This window comes from Monodelphis domestica, chromosome 2, assembly GCF_027887165.1.
Source record: "Monodelphis domestica isolate mMonDom1 chromosome 2, mMonDom1.pri, whole genome shotgun sequence".
Taxonomy (NCBI): Eukaryota; Metazoa; Chordata; class Mammalia; order Didelphimorphia; family Didelphidae; genus Monodelphis; species Monodelphis domestica.
Window position 1 is genome coordinate 23,121,816 of NC_077228.1, and position 16,435 is coordinate 23,138,250.

Sequence of the window (16,435 nt, forward strand, 5' to 3'; positions counted from 1 at the left end):
CACACTGGAAGTACCCTAAGCCCCTATGATTGGTCCTTTCTTCCTACATCTTCCATTTTAAGAAGGAGCCTCAGTCCAGCCCCATCTTTAATCAGTTGTCCAGGTTGAGCTCCTGACCCTCCACTGGCCTCTCTCTACTAGCCCCCCCACCTTTGGGATACATTCTCATTTTATTTTTAGGAACTGAGGCAGAGTTAAAGAACTTTTCCAAGGTCACACAACTACTAAGCGCCTGAAGGAATATTTGAACGAGGCTGAGCCACTGAGCACTAGAGGAGGAAGATGAAACTAGAAATCATGCATTCTCTGGTGCATTGTTGCATTCTGTTTCTAGGCTTAGAGCACTGGCCTCAGCCAGGAAAGATGTGAGCTAAAATCTAATTTTAAACACTCTGGGTTGAATGTCTCCATGCCTCAGTTTCCTCCTCTGTAAATGGAGATCATAATATCATCCACCTCCTGGGTTGCACAGTGTTTTGCAAGCCTTAAAGCACTACAGAAATGTCAGTTAATTATTTTTATTATTATGGTATCTTCTAGTTCTCACCGTTTCCATGCTGCTCTCCTATCGGTCTATGACCTCTGGGGGTCCGTATCCCTCGGATAAACAGGGTACCTATCTTCCACTTCTGGGAAGGCGCAGGCAGCCCTGGGACAGCTCTGCAGCCCGCGGTCTCAGGCCCGACTTCAGCTAAGACATTGCCCAGTTGTGGTCCCAGCCAAGGGCAATTCTCTGGAAAGGGACTTCCTGGACAGATAAGCCAGAGAAGTTTGTTGTCCCAAATCGCTGCTTCCTGGACGCGATGACTTCAGAGCCAGGAAAGCCATATTCTGGGGGGCCCTGAGGAAGGCTCCAGCCTAGGTCCAATCCAGCATCCAGCTCTGACCAGCCCCCCCATCAGGGATGAGCCTAGAGCACGGGTTGGGAGAAGTGGAAACTTTACCCAGTCCACACTCCATTCATGCCTTTCCCCACACAGGCACATGGACGCACAACCTCACACAAAAACATTATCACACGGGCTGTCATTTAAGATTTGTTTATTTCTCTTTTATTTATCATCATTATTTATTATCTTTTTATTGTATTTCTTTATATTTTTAGTATTTGTTATCTTTTTAAACCCATACCGTCTGTCTTAGACTTGATATTAAATATTGGTTCTAAGGCAGAAGAGTGTCGAGGGTTAGGCAGTGAGGGGTAAGTGACTTGCTCAAGGTCACACCACTAGGAAATGTCTAAGGCTCACCACACACTTACTTGGAGCTAGGCATTGCACTAAACACTGGGAATACAAAGTAGGCAAAAATATGGGCCTGCCCTCAAGGAGTTTCCCTTCTAAAGCCCTCCTCCATCTTTTCATCTCCTACACACTCATCATTCCACCAGATCCCCAGTCATCTCTGGAAGCCAGCTGGGGACCATCTAGTCATTCCACACATAAGGCCGTGCCATTTGCCTGAGTTCTCCCCAATTATACTGTGAGGTCCTTGAGGGCAGAGACTGTCTTTCCCATTTCTTCATAAAATTCCCCAACAATTAGCTCAGTGAGTTTGGCATATAATAGGCACTTAATAAATGTTTACTGACTGGACAGATAATCAGTTTTGAACTGGGATTCGAACCCAGGATCAGTGGTTCTACATATGAATCTTTGGCCACCTCATTTCAACTGCCTTTCACAGTCATTTTCTCTTGATCCTCACAACTATCAAATTAATTGTTGTTGGTCCTTTGCTTTTGAAGAGCACCAATGACATAACGTAGTGAATTGGATCTAAGTGAAGTAGAGTTGCACAGTCATCAGCCTCACTCTCCCAGAAGCATCCAAGTCCAATGGGAAGGCAAGATTCAGGACAACTGGTGATGGCACAGGATGCATCTTTGATGTCTGACTTATCTCCACAGCAGCTGTTTCTACCATCTTCCTGGATGTTGAAATAAATTGTTTTCATCTATTCATGCTTCTGAAAGAAGTCTTTCTGTACTTGGGGTAGACATTCCTCTAATTCACAGATGGGTTTGAGACCTGGTTTCCCCCAACTTGTTTTAGCCCACCTGCCATAATGGTTTCCCAAGGTGTTGAGGGAGGACCAGCCCCTCTGGTTGGAGGGTTCAATAGCCTTTTTCTGGGCTCCTTATTCACTTTAAGCATCCACCTTCACCCCCCTCTCCCCTGTGACTCCAAGAACCTCTAGTAATCACAGTAATTAAATTAGGACAGCATGTGCTGTCCACCTGTCCCCAAAGTTCAACATGCCCTCTTTCCCTGGAGACAAAATGGCGCCTTGGGTTGTAGAGTTGAGTGAACCAAGGATCAAAGATATAAAACTTGGCCATTATTGTACAAGTAGTAAGTAAAGAACTGGGTCAGAACTAGAACCCAGGCTTTCTGAAGCCAATTCCCACATTCTTTCCACTCTCCCATACCTGGTGTCTTCTGCCTATGACATAGACCTGAGGATGGAGGTCAGACAGAACCTCAAGAAGACCCACAAACTCACATCCCTCCATTTGCTCAGCCTAGCATCCTCAAGGAAATGACTTCTCTCTGTTTAGACAATCCCTTCACTGCATAACTGTCGACACCCATCCACCGTCCATCATCACCCACTTACAGGCTTAAGCCGTTAAACAGTTAACTTCCCCAGAAGCAGTCTGTGCCTGGAAATTCCTTCCCCAGTGAGGAAACTTTAGAGGCTGTTTGGGCATTTGAGTGATGGCAGGGGTGGTGCTGGCTGGTTTCTGTTTCTAATTAAGGCTGATTTGCTTAATGAGGTCACATTCCCCTGTACTGGGTGGGTCAAAAGAGAGAGGGGGCCAGGCAACAGGTGACCTTCTGGGAAGGTGCCCCCACTCAACGCCCCCCAGAGAGCTAACTCAGTATTGCCACTCTCATTCATCACCTGAGCCACTTGGAGAGAGGTAGAGGCACACCATTAAAGGTGGCCCCAGACTCAGGTCCAGGGTTCTTTGTTTCTTATTCCCTGGGGAAGGGGATACTGAAAAACAGAACATCTAATGTTAGACCTAATGTAGGGCCCCTAGAACACAGAATGTGAGAACAGAGAATATAGAACATTAAAGATAAAGAATATAGAATGGGGAAACCTTGTGGAACATGCAATTTTAGGAACTAAGGGGACCTTAGCACATCGAACAAGGAATATGAGAGATGAAAAAATTCTAGAAACCATCTAGTTCCACTCCCTATTTTTAACTTTAGGGAAATGGATAGGGGCAGCTAGGTGGTCCAGTAGGTTCAAATCTAGCCTCAGACACTTCCTAGATTTGTGACCCTGGGCAAGTCACAACCTCCATTGACCATCCCTTACCATTCTTCTGCCCTAGAACCAACACCTAATATAGATTCCAAGACAGAAGTTGAGTTTAAAAAAAAAAAAAAGGAAAATTGATACCTAGAGAACTTAAGTCATTTGCCCAAAGTCAGTGTCCCAGCCAGGACCAGATAACGGAGGGATCCAGACTCGTAACTTAGGGATCATTAGGAAAACCCATCCAGAGTTTATAGGATCCCCTGGGAATGTTCAGTATCACAGTGAAGTGATTCTTTAGGGGAACACGAGTAGTTATTCCAACAAAAACCCCAGGCTTTGAGGCTGATAACCTTGTGGGATTTCAATCAAAGTAAGCGAGGAACAAAGAGAAAGCTTGTTTTCCTGGTGAGGGCTTTGCTGACCTGCTGAGTTTTGCCAGATGGCTTTGGAATGCCAAGCTAGGAGCGGAGGGAGGATATGCCAGAGCTGTTTGCAAAGGGCTGGGTCCTGGTGAGGGTGAGGCCTGTCTCCATTTAGCCCCAATGCCGTTCTGCGGAGATCATTCTGGGTGTATGGCCAGAGGAAAGGAAATCTCACTCTAAGATGCAGAATTTAAGATTCTGCTCCACAATGAACAAATTCCTTCAGTCCTTGAAGGACTTCCAATAGCTTTCACTAAGTGACTAGTGTGCGCCACTGATTTCATCAGTAAACACAGAATCACAGTATTGAAATCACAAAATCTGAGTCAAAAAACATATTCTATCCTCCTTCAAGCAAAGCTGACATGAAATATGGAGAGATATCAAATATAATGAATGGCAGGGAGTTGAGAGAGACCTTGATAGCCTCGGCTATTGGGCTGAATCTAATAAGATGAAAATCAATAAGATCAATGAATATTTATTAAATATTTACACTGATCCAAGGACTATGCTAAATGCAAAGGACACAAAGAAAAGAATTTTAAAATGGCGCCTGAACTCAAGGAACTTTCATTTGAACTGGTGAAACATCATTTAATAAGTAGCTACAAAGAGGATCCATAAAGAAGAGATGAAAGATGATCTCAGAAAGGAAATCAGTCGTATGGGGAAGGTGAGGGAGGAGAATAGGAAAGGTCTCCTCCTGCAGAAGGATCTTGAGATGAGTCAATGGAAACCAGGAAAGTCAGGAGGTGGCAACACGGAAAGAAAGCATTCCAAATATGAGGGGAAAGAAAGAGAGACAGACAGACAACAGACAGAGACACAAAGAGGAGAGAGAAGAGCCTCCTTCTAGTCTCTTCTACCTCAATCACTTTGTACAATAAGGAAACTGAAGTTCAGAAAGGTTAAGCATGCCTAAAGTCAGACAGCTACCAAGTATCAATGCAGGATTTGAACTCCAAACTCAGTCCTATTTCCTCTATATCATGCTGCCTTCAGAATCCAAAGTCCAGAGTTCCTTTCACTAGATAAGTCTTCCTTAAAGAGTGAAATATGAGAATGCTAAAGTTCTAACAAACCCTCATGTAAAATGCTACCCCCATTAAGTATATAAAATACATTCCACATTCCACACAGCTGCAGTCTTTATTCCTTTCTTAAAAAAAAAAAAACATTTTGAAAGAAACCTTCTACCAGTCTGCTTCAAAGCTTAGGAGTTGTTGTTTTTTTTCTTATCCTTACCAAGAATGCATATTTCAAACATAAAATTATTGGAATTAGCTAATAGGAAGAATGAAATCAATGTATCAATAGTTTTATTGGTATTATTACTGCTGCTATTGCTAGGATCTCCTCCATAGTAAGTTTATTCTACTTGAACACCACCAGTGATGGACACCTCACTAGTTTAAGAGAATAGCTCTGCTGTGATTCGTGATTCAAATATGGTCATGGGAAAATATAATTTATTCAAAAGGAACAAGATAGAAAGGCAGATGGAATGGTAATACATGCATACATATTTCTAGATATGTTCATGAGAAAGAATCCACAAACAAAATTAGAGAATGCTAGAGAAGAGTATTTGAGTGAGTGTTGATTAATTGAAAAAGAATCAGATAAATTATTTGGGAGGCAATGCATTTTATACTACCTCGACAGAAGGAAGAAGTAAAAGAAAAGCTTAGGACACCAATTATACCTGGCACTTAAGCATTATGTCACTAGGAACTGGTTATCAAAATGAAAAAAGGGGAACAGCCTTAAGGGAAAGTAGCTACTCCATCTTAAGAGTATATGACAAATGGGGAGGGGGGTATAGAATATCATCTAATTTATATCCTAGATTAAAAAGGGAAATTTCAAAGGATTCAGAAAAAGGATAGGTAGAAACTCATGGCCAACTTCAGAAAAAGTTACTGATAGAGAAATGAGATTTTTTTCAAGAGAAAAATGAAATCATGAATATGACATTTCTCGTGCCTACAAAAAGGAGAATCCATCTAGAGAAACTGAAATGATCCAACATAGGATTTGTTGATCAACCTAGATTTTTTGTTTCTTTTTGAATTTTTTTTGCAATCAACAAAAATCTGTTTTCTCTCCCTCTCACTTCTCCTTCCACATTTATGAAGAAAAAAGAAAGGGAAACAAAACATTTATGACAAATATTCATGATCAAGCAAAACTGCTTCTTTCTACATGGTCTATGTCTAAAACAATAGGTGTCCCAATCTGCTCTCTGGGTCAGGAGGTGGGTAGCATGTTCCCTCATGGGATTTTTGGATTCATTGTTGGTCATTTTATTGATGAGTTCTTAAGTCTTTCAAAGACCAGTCTAGGTTTTTAAAGAGCACATGAAGAAGATGGGAGCCAAAGAAGCTAACAATATAAACAAAGAAGAATGACCCAATGAAGTAAGAATAGATTCAGTGGGACTAGAACTCAGAATGAGATGAAAATAACAATAAATGTTGAAGACTACCAAAAGGGAGCTTTTAAAAGTCATATTGAGGGAAGGCAGGTAGATGGCTCAATGAATTCAGAATCAGGACTACTAGATACAGAAGGTCCTGAGTTCAAATTTTACTTCAAACACTTTCTAGCTGTGTGACCCTGGATAAGACACTTAAACACCATTGCCTAGCCTTCCCACTTTTTAGCATTAGAATCTAAGACTGAAGGAAAGGGTTGTTTGGGTTTTTTAAGTCATATTGAGAACAAGAACAAGGATTGGAAAAAATACCATCATAATGAATGACATAAGGAAGGCAGAATTACTCAATACTGAGCTCTAGTTTTTCTCTGATAAGATTTTTTATACTAGAAGGTATAGAACAAAATTGAAGACTAAAAAATAAAAACTCAAAATAAATAAAAAGATCATAATAGAGTACCCAGCTGTCCCTAATCTATTCAAATCACCCTACCTCAGTGACCTGCACCTAAGATATTGAAATAGCACAAATTATTGTTAAGGCACTACTAGTGGAATTTGACAAGAACTATGAACAAAATAATGTGGAGTTATTCCTCCCCTTGCCTTACTCTGTACCTTTTCCCTGGCTATGTCCCCAGGGCCTGGAATGCTTTCCCTCAATCACCCCCACTTCGTGGATTCTGTGGCTTTCTTCAAGATCCAGTTCCCAAATCCCACCTTCTGCATAAGACATCTCTCAGTTCCTCAGTCCCCCATCTCCCAATACTAGTTCCTTTCCATCTAATATTACTTCCCTTTAGGGTGTACAGGGAAAGCCAATATCTCTGTGTGAGGCCTTGCTGAGCCCTTTGCAAAGCTGCTCATCTGCCACTGGGGTCTGCCTGTCACTCAATCCTCACCTATAGTTGCAAGAATCCATGACCCAGGAAAGCATCTCTGCAAACAGGCTAAATCCGGGTTAACTGACAGGCTTCCAACCCATCAGTGATTCGGGAGGAGGGTATCTGCCTCAAGCAGATGAAAACTTCTCTGCTGGAATGAGCAGATGAGAACAATTTGTTCCACTGGGCATGATGGTGGCTGAAGCAGGTGCTGTGGAGCACCTAGAGAGCTTGGGTAGACACTGAAGATGCTAGAGACACCCACTGCATTCCAGTTATCACTAATCTTAATGACTTTCGTCTTGACATTGAACTGCAATGACTGGAAAAGAGAGAGAGGCTGACAGCTTTGTGCAATTCTGCTTCACTTGAATCCAATTCATGTGCAAGTCAAGATATCACCCCATGAAGTCATTGGTCCTCTGCAAAACAAATGGGCAACATCTCCCATTTACCCTTTGCCTATGCCCCAATGTACTTGTTTTCTCCTTATTTGCACCATTTTACTGTCAACTCCTTGAGTTGCATAGTGCCTGGCACATGGTGGGAGCTTAATAAACATTCCTATTAACTAGTTTAATAAGGAGATCACAGGATCTTGCTTATACATTTTTAAAACATAATGTGTATTGATTTTTTTATTGGATGGTTAGATGGTTTAGGAGGAGGTATCAAACCCCAATATTTACCATAGGAAATATGTTGGTAACCCAAGAGAAGATGATCATCAAGAAGATGAAGGCACTAAAGACCAGGCCAAATAAGGGTAAAGAAAGTAAAGAAAACAATGTACAGTCTAAAGAAAAGAAGCTTTAAACGAGACATCACTGTTGCCTTAAACATTTGCAAAGTTTTTATAGTGTAGAGACAATAGATTTGTTTTAGACACTCCAGCCTCCTTAGAATAGCAGAATCCTCTTGTTTCTTTAGCAGTTCCAAAGTACGAAGCTCCAAGTAGGCATGCTCTATCTGGTCCCATAAACCATTCAAGTCTTTCCTTAGTCCCATCCCCCGAGACTGGTAGCCCCCAAGCAAAATTTTCATCTTCTTTTCCATTTTTGCAGCTCTCTTAGCTTCTGTGGTCATGTGACCCCTGTTTATTTCAAGCCTCTTTTCAAGTGATTCAATCCTGTCCTTCTTGCTAGCCAAGTCAGCTCGTGTGTATCAGCACTGCCCAAGTAGATATAAAATTTGACTGTAACATTCATCCCACACCTGGTTATAAACTTCATTTAACAGCTCACCATGGCACATTCCTTGCTTTATGACTTCTATCTCCCGTGTCAAAAGGTCTTGAGCCTTGTCCAGTTCATCTTTGGAAAATTTTTCATAGGGGTTGAGTTCTAGGTACGTTATGTGCTGGGTACTATTACTTCCAAATCCTCGAGGTTTCCCCTTTTTATTTCCAGCATGTTCTCCATAAGGATGATGGAGAAGATCATAATGAAGCATTATGATCTTCTCCTTTTTAATGAGTTCTTCACTTTTCTCTAGGTCTGCTAGTGGTGGTCCTCCATGTAAGGGTCTTAGGATTGCTTCATTTACTTCTGCAGGTCTTGGCAGACCCTTCTGAACAGCTGTGTGCATCTGTTTTATTTCTTTTGCATGTTCTGCATCTTGGATAGCCTGCCTTCGAGCATCTGCATCAGCAGCATCTTCTGCAAAGGTTTCCTCAATCTCAAGGTCTTCTAGTTCCTTAACGTTTTCTGGTAAAACAATCTCAAAGTCATTCTTGGGAGTTGGAAGGCCCAAGAACCCTAAACGGAGACGCTCCTGAGATTCTCTCTCCATCTGCTTCCCATAAGAGGGATCATTGTAATCTGCCAAGCTCTCTTCAGGATTTATGTTTAGTTTGTCCTGTAGAGGTGTTCTCTGTGGAGTAGTGCCAACAAGGGGCTTAGGAGCCATCCCCACTTGAAGAGTGGAACCTTCAGCTCCATGAGGAGTCCTGAATGGGGTGAACAGGACTGTGTTTGGTGTCTGGATGATCTGTTGTTGTGGAGTCACACCAGAGAAGTCACTCTCATGCAATGATGTATTAAGACCCCCTTCAATGGGGTGTCAACGTTGGTAAGAGCCAGTAAGTTCTGTGCTTCCTTCAAGATTCCATCTTGGGCTTCTGGAACTTTGGGTGTCCTCAGGGCGATGCTCTAGTGTTGGTGATGCCGTACTCAGACAAAAGGGTGCTGGAAACAGAATTCTCTCTGCCTGATTCCTCTGCTGTATGGCGGGCAATTTCACTTGCTGGAACAACTTTCACCACTCCCTGAAATCTGAGATGCAGGAAATACTAACTTGCTTCTTTTTGGTAAATCCGGATATCCTGGGGGTTGAAGAATAGCTGGTGGTGAATCCGCCTCCCTTTTACTTTCCTAATGCTGTTTGTCTTTCTTCCTAGCTCTGCTTTCCTTTTCGGATCTTAACTCCCCCTCCAGTTCTTCTAGTCTTAGCTGGCTAAAGTCAGCATCCAGTGTGGGATAACTTGCTTCCAAAGTGTCGTAAAAACCCGGCGCGGACTTTTTTTCCAATGGAATTTCTGCATTATAGGCTATTCCTCGCTCCCTTTGGCTCTTCTGAAGGTCTATGCCAGCTGCTCGAAGTTCTCTCCTCTTCCGGAGGGCAGCAAGACGCCTGGCTTCTTCCAGCTGTTTCTCTCCTGCTTTGCTCTTGGCCTTCTTTCCCTGTGTGTTTGCCAGCCCGGCTCTTGCTTCGGAGAGCATTTCAAGTTCCTCCTCTTCCATCTCAACGGGATCAGGCCTGGTTGGTTTGCTTTCGGGATTTGGGTCAATCTCTGCGGGTTTCAGTTTCCGTGGATCATCCGCTGTCTCTTCTTCACTGTCTCTTTGGGCAGCTTTAGCCAGGAGAAGTTGCAAGCGCTGTGCAGCCTTCCTGCCAATGACCGGGGCCAGGGTTCTCCACTGGGTCGGCATCAAGCTGGCCCGGTGCAGAAGCTTCTCTTCTTCCGCCGCTTTGAGAACGTCCCCCTCCGTGTTCCTCCACAGCCCTCCTTTGCTCCTGATCTGAGGCATCCCGGCAGAGGGTGAGTGAGCGATTGGACAATCAGCCGAGGCCAACCGGCGAACGCCGACTGACTGAGGGTCCCAGCCCAAAGCGCCAAACCCCAAGCCGGCCCTTCTTCCCAGCACGAAGCTCGGCTTCAGAGTGCTCTGCGGAGGTGGCGAGTGAGAGTAGAGACGGCCACGTCTGGGACTCCCCATTCTTACAATCGGGGGAGGGGACGACAAGGGGGAGGGGCTTGTCCAGGATAAAGGATCCGAGGAAAGTGTGAATTCGATCAGTGGAGGGAGTTCACGCCTTGGGGTGGAGATCTAGACCCGGGACAGGATAAAGGATCCGAGGAAAGTGTGAATTCGATCAGTGGAGGGAGTTCACACCTTGGGGTGGAGATCTAGACCTGGGACACCACGCTGAAGAAAAGAAGGAAAACGCCGTGCGTGTGTGTGCGCCTGTGCGCGCGCGCGCCTCCTCACACTCCTCCAGGCTGCTTCTTAGGGTCGGAGGAAGAAGGCAGTTCTCATAGCATCCAGCCGTCACACACATCCTTCCTCAGGCCTATTTATTCTCAGAATCATTGTTATTCTGGGGCTGACACGTAGTTTGATGGAAACAAGGAACCCCACAGCCCCTGTGCCTGGGGGTATCCTTAGCTCCGCCTTCTGTAGACCAGCAGAACTTCCCAGTAATTAGAGATACCACCTCATGTGGGAGGGGATATGGCAAAGTTGGGACATTAATGCACTGTTGGTGGAGGTGTGAACTGATCCAACCATTCTGGAGGGCAATTTGGAACTATGCCCAAAGGGTGCTAAAAGACTGTCTGCCCTTTGATCCAGCCACAGCACTGCTGGGTTTGTACCCCAAAGAGATAATAACTAAAAATATCTGTACAAAAATATTCATAGCTGTGCTCTTCGTGGTAGCAAAAAATTGGAAAATGAGGGGATGCCCTTCACTTGGGGAATGGCTGAACAAATTGTGGTATCTGTTGGGGATGGAATACTATTGTGCTAAAAGGAATGATGAGCTGGAGAAATTCCATGGAGACTGGAACAACCTCCAGGAAGTGATGTAGAGTGAAAGGAGCAGAACCAGGAGAACATTGTACACAGAGACTGATACACTATGGCACAATTGAATATAATTGACTTCTCCATTAGTGGTAATTCAATGATCCAGGACAATTCTTAGGAACTTATGAGAAAGAAGCTATAGACATTCAGAGGAAAAACTGTGGGAGTAGAAACACAGAAGCAAAACAACTGCTTGATCACATGGGTCAATGGGGATATGACTGGGGATGTAAACTCTAAGCAATCACCCTAGTGCAAATATTAATAATATGGAAATAGTTCTTGATCAATGACACATATTAAATCCAGTGAAATTGATCTTGGCTTTGGGAGTGGGTGGGAGGAGGGGAGAGAGGACATGATTCATGTAACTACGGAAAATATTATAAATTAATTAAATAAACTAAAAAAGCTTCTCATTAATTAGATGGTTAGTCTTTCCTGATACCTGGTATCTCAGGCTGATCAAAGCAAATATCTATCATGGAGCTCTGTTGGAGGCTAAAGAAGGAATAGCCAAACACACACACACACACACACACACACACACACACACACACACACACACACACACACACACACACACATTATCTCTAAGCTAGCTAAGGCTCAGAAACTAGATATGAAAACACTACCAAGCTTGATAGACAATAGAAGGGTGCAGAGGACAAGTCTCCAGCCTTTCATTCCAAGGCTGGATAGTTTCTCACTGTGACAACCTTGTATTTAATTCCAAAATACTGTTTGAAGAGAAGAGGGTCATCGCATCCATCCCTGGCACTTCTGGGGAGATGTGCCCTGTTTGAACTACTCTGCCTCTTGGGGATGTAGGGGAGGGGAAGAGCATTTCTCCAGAGGTGGTCATCCCAGGATAGGATTCTTAACAAGGAAGGACATCATAATTCATTCCTTGTTCCTAGAGTGCTCCCTGTGGAGGGGGGTGCTCTTGGAAGCCTTTTGGTCCCTGTTAGAAAGGAAGGATGTGCCTTCCACAACACACCCAGAGTAGGGGACTTTGGGCAGTTTGGTACTATTTTCCACCCAATACTCTTCCACAGCTATTTCATCTTGGGTAGCTCATAGTGTCATAGCATTATAACTGAAGACAGTACAGTTTTCAAGAAGGCAAATGAGATCACTCAGACCTGCTTGACTGCTCAGGATTCCCTAGCCTGGGGGATTTCCAGCATATTACAAAGATGATGACAGGGACCTGGTTACTCTTTCAAGGGGTGAGGATCTAGATATGGCAATGCCCTCCATTAAATCTGACATACTCTGCATTTACATTATTTTTCATGTAGCCTTGGTGACTCTCAGAAAGAAATTTGGTTCTCAAAAGGTCTCCCAGATATGTTTGATTAGGACTAACCAGTCTTCCCAACCTCATCTTCCTGTGAACCATTTAACTTGTTTCTTAAATGCTTCACTTTTGGGGTACCTATAATGAAATCTGTCTGCTCAGAGATGCCTTTTAGAAGAATGAGGAGGCCAAGAGAGGGCAAGGATGTCATATGGTTTAACAGTGATGTCCCCAGTCCTCAGTTCTTGTATTGAAATCAAGATAGAAGCAGTGGAAGATGGAGTTTTTGAGTTAAACTCTGATCAATTGTCACATGTCTTGTTAGCATACCTTGTTTACTTATGCCTCAGCATAAGAATAGACTGTAAAGTAGATAAAGGAGAATGTTGGGGAAATGGGATCACTTCATAAAGATGTGATATGATCATTTTGAAACAGCCACAGGACGTGGAGCAGCCCTTCTCCCTTCTCTGTCCTTTTAGTGTAGAGGAATAAAAATATTTTTAGCCCACCATTTGCATCTCCAAAATGACCAAACAGTTCATGGAAGCCTCCCCCATCTTCTTCTTTGGTGTAACAGTTAAAATTTTAGGGAAACTGAGGCAGGTAGAAATTAGTTTCTCTCTGCAAGGAGTATTATATTTTTATGAGGTTTATTAAAGATTAAGGATTAAAGAAAATAATTGACTTGTCTATTTTACATTAATGATAGAATTACTGTCCTCATACAAAACAGTTGTAGTCAGATCTGTGTACATATGTAAATGCCTTCTGTTAAAGAGCCAATGGCTCCTTGAGAAATTACTCATTATGTAGATACAGCTATTGGTTCATTTTGTGGCCAATGAATTCCTGGGATCCTGTTTCAGAGTGTCATGAAAATGCTGTATTTTAACAAGCCTCCTCAACTGAAGGCCTTTTTACATTTGTTGATGGTATGGTGATGTTTTCCCCTTATGCCTTAATCATGCTTTAGCTTGCCAGTTTCCTTAGTAGCACATCAGTTCCCTGAGTAAGCATGTTCTGATTGATTGGAGATTATTATTATAACTCTGTTTGCTAGTGAGAACTTTTTGAGCAGCTTTACTTAGTTGAAGTAGGAGAAAGGTTTGCTCAGACTTTGACCTGGAGCTCAGTTTTCAAATGCCTCTTTCAAATCAAGACAGATTGTTCAGGAGCCCACAGTGATGTTCTTGCAGTGAATTTCTCCAGTTCATGTCTTTGAGCCCTTGAAGACTTTGAATAGGAAGATCTTCTGATGTCCTCCCTTGTTTGGGTCACTGTTTACCAGCTCTGTCAGCTCCTAATGGTCCTCTGCTCCATTCTTCTTTAGACCTTTCCTTCAATTTATTTCCTCTTGAGGAGCCTCCTTTATGTCCTTCAAGGTATCTCTTTCCTTCATGAGGGTTCCTTTTCTTCAGACTTGAATCCTGTTTCTGAGTCAAATCCAATGATTGTGTCTCTACCACAGGCTGTATTTTAAGCTGTTGGACAGTTCCTTCAAGTGATGGAGGAATTCTTCGTACACTTCTTAACTCTAGCCTCAGACTAAGAAGTACTTTTCTGTTTCTTAATTTTCAGCTCCTTTATAAAATAATTCATTACTGTGTTTCCTCTACAAGACTGTGAATACTTGAATACTGGCGACCTGAACTTCCTGAGACTTTCCTTCAACTGGGCTATTTCTGCTTACAGAGGCTTCTCTGTGTGCTTTTGGGGGCTGTTCTTGCACACAGTCCATGATAGCACCTTCCTCCACCATACCAAGGGTGCAGGGATAACTCAAGGGCATATTTCTAAAAACTGTATCATTATGTCAACTCTTGCCTTTAGTGTTCATGAGAGGAGCACAAGTTCTTCCCATGTTTACATTCACCCTTCCCTACATCTAGTTTCAAGTTAGAAGGGGAAAATATTAGTAAATGTGACATAATGATCACTTTCCACTCATAATCATCGCTCCCCAGACTTCTTGAGTGGACATTTGGCATAACCTCATAGACAAAAGTCTTAAGCTTTCTCCTTCCTAGGAAGCAAGTCCTGAACAAATAACTGTTTTTTTTTAAACCCTTACCTTCCATCTTGGAGTCAATACTGTGTATTGGCTCCTAGGAAGAAGAGTGGTAAGGGCTAGGCAATGGGGGTCAAGTGACTTGCCCAGGGTCACACAGCTGGGAAGTGTCTGAGGGCAGATTTGAACCTAGGACCTCCCATCTCTGGGCCTGGCTTTCAATTCATTGAACTACCCAGCTGCCCCCTAAATAACTGATTTTTAATACTCATCATCCTGTATATATATATATATATATATATATATATATATATATATATATATATATATATTTCATAAGCCTATGGCTTATATGGCTCCTATTCTATGACAACAGAGCCTTCTCCATCCCCTCACTAACTGACCCTTCACTTCAGGGTACTGAGTCCACCTAAATCATGGCAGATCATTCCTTCATTCTTGTGGAGGAATAAATGCCTTTTTCTGCTGATGGCAGGGACTAATCTGTCTAGTTCAGATGAGTTAAGGTGAAAGGACCTTTGGTTGGGCAAATTTTGTTGGTGTATCTAGTGTAAATCTGCTGCATCTTGCACCAATCTGGCTTACTCTGACAAATATCAAATTCAGCACCTCACTGATGGAGAGAGATTGCAATCACAAATGAAAATAGCAGCCTTTGAAATACTTAGGGGTTTTTTTCCACTTGGGCAAATAGGTAGTGCAGTAGATAGAGCACCAGGCCTGGAATGAAGAAGGCTGTGTTCAAATCTGGCCTCGACACTTACCCTTCTATATGTATGCTTTATTACCTCTTTTACCCACATCTACTGAGAATAATGCAGTTGTATTTACCAGCCTTCACGCCCTCCTTCCCATCATTTTTAAGCTTTATATATACCATTTTACCAGGTGAGATATAAACAGTTTGACCCTATTAAATCCTCTATCATTGATTTTTCACATTTATCTTATGTTTCTTCTCATTCATTTTTTTAAACCCTCACCTTCTGTCTTGCAATCCCTTTTTCTGGAACCAGACACAAACATTAATCACAGTCCCATAACATTTTATCAATAAATGTCAGGTTCCCACAGTTTAAAGCTTTTTGGTATGCATTGATATTATAGCAAGTATATATACATACATATATTTTTAAACTTATATTATTGTAGAAAAATAATATTGATTGTATGTACCTTTAGTACAAGAAATGAGAAAAATAAAGGGGGGATCAAATATTCTAATCAAAATAAAAGAAAAGCATTAATAAAAATAAGGATAAAAGAGAAAAATCAGTAATTCAATGTGTTCTCGAAAAATAGCATCCACTTGTCAATGGATTATTATCTCCAATGCATATGATAGGATACAGTCAATCAGTCCCAACAGAAGATGCTTTCTTCACATGTGAGCAATGAATCCAAGAGTTCTTCTCGCCAACCTTTATAGATGTTGGAGTAGTTAACAATATTTGGAATGGTCCTTCCCAGGAAGGTTGAGTTGCTCCAGTACCCTGGAAATTCTTAATATACACCTTGTCTCCTGGGTTCAGGTCATGAAGTGAAAAGTCTAGTGGTCTGGCTTGTACTGCAGCTCCGGATTCATGAAGTTCATGTAGTTTGTGCTGTAATTCCTGTATATAGGAAGCAATAGTAGTGTCTCCCCCTAATAGTGGTGTATATGCCGGGGAGAAAGGCTTAGCCTGTATAGGAGGATGTCCAAAAAGCATCTCAAATGGTGAGATGTGTAGGTCTCCTCTAAGCCTGCTTCTAAGATAAAATAGGGCCAGAAGGAGGATTTCAGGACATTTTAAATGTGTCTCTTTGTAACATGGTTGTTCACAGATCCTGTACGAATCTATAGAGGTGCTTGCCATTGGCCCCCTTTTTGGCTTTTTAACGGGCAGGAAGGGCGTGTTGTATTCAGATTTGCAAGGGATTATTATTCCCTGATCAATTAATGAGTTAATAACTGGTGTAATACCCTCAATTGCCTCTTTTG

The 16,435-nt window shown here is 42.4% G+C and overlaps 1 pseudogene; it reads right to left on the reverse strand.

Moving 5' to 3' along the window:
• Positions 1-7,662: 7,662 nt before the first annotated feature.
• LOC100618265 (cell division cycle 5-like protein) lies at positions 7,663-10,165 on the reverse strand (annotated as a pseudogene).
• Positions 10,166-16,435: the final 6,270 nt, after the last annotated feature.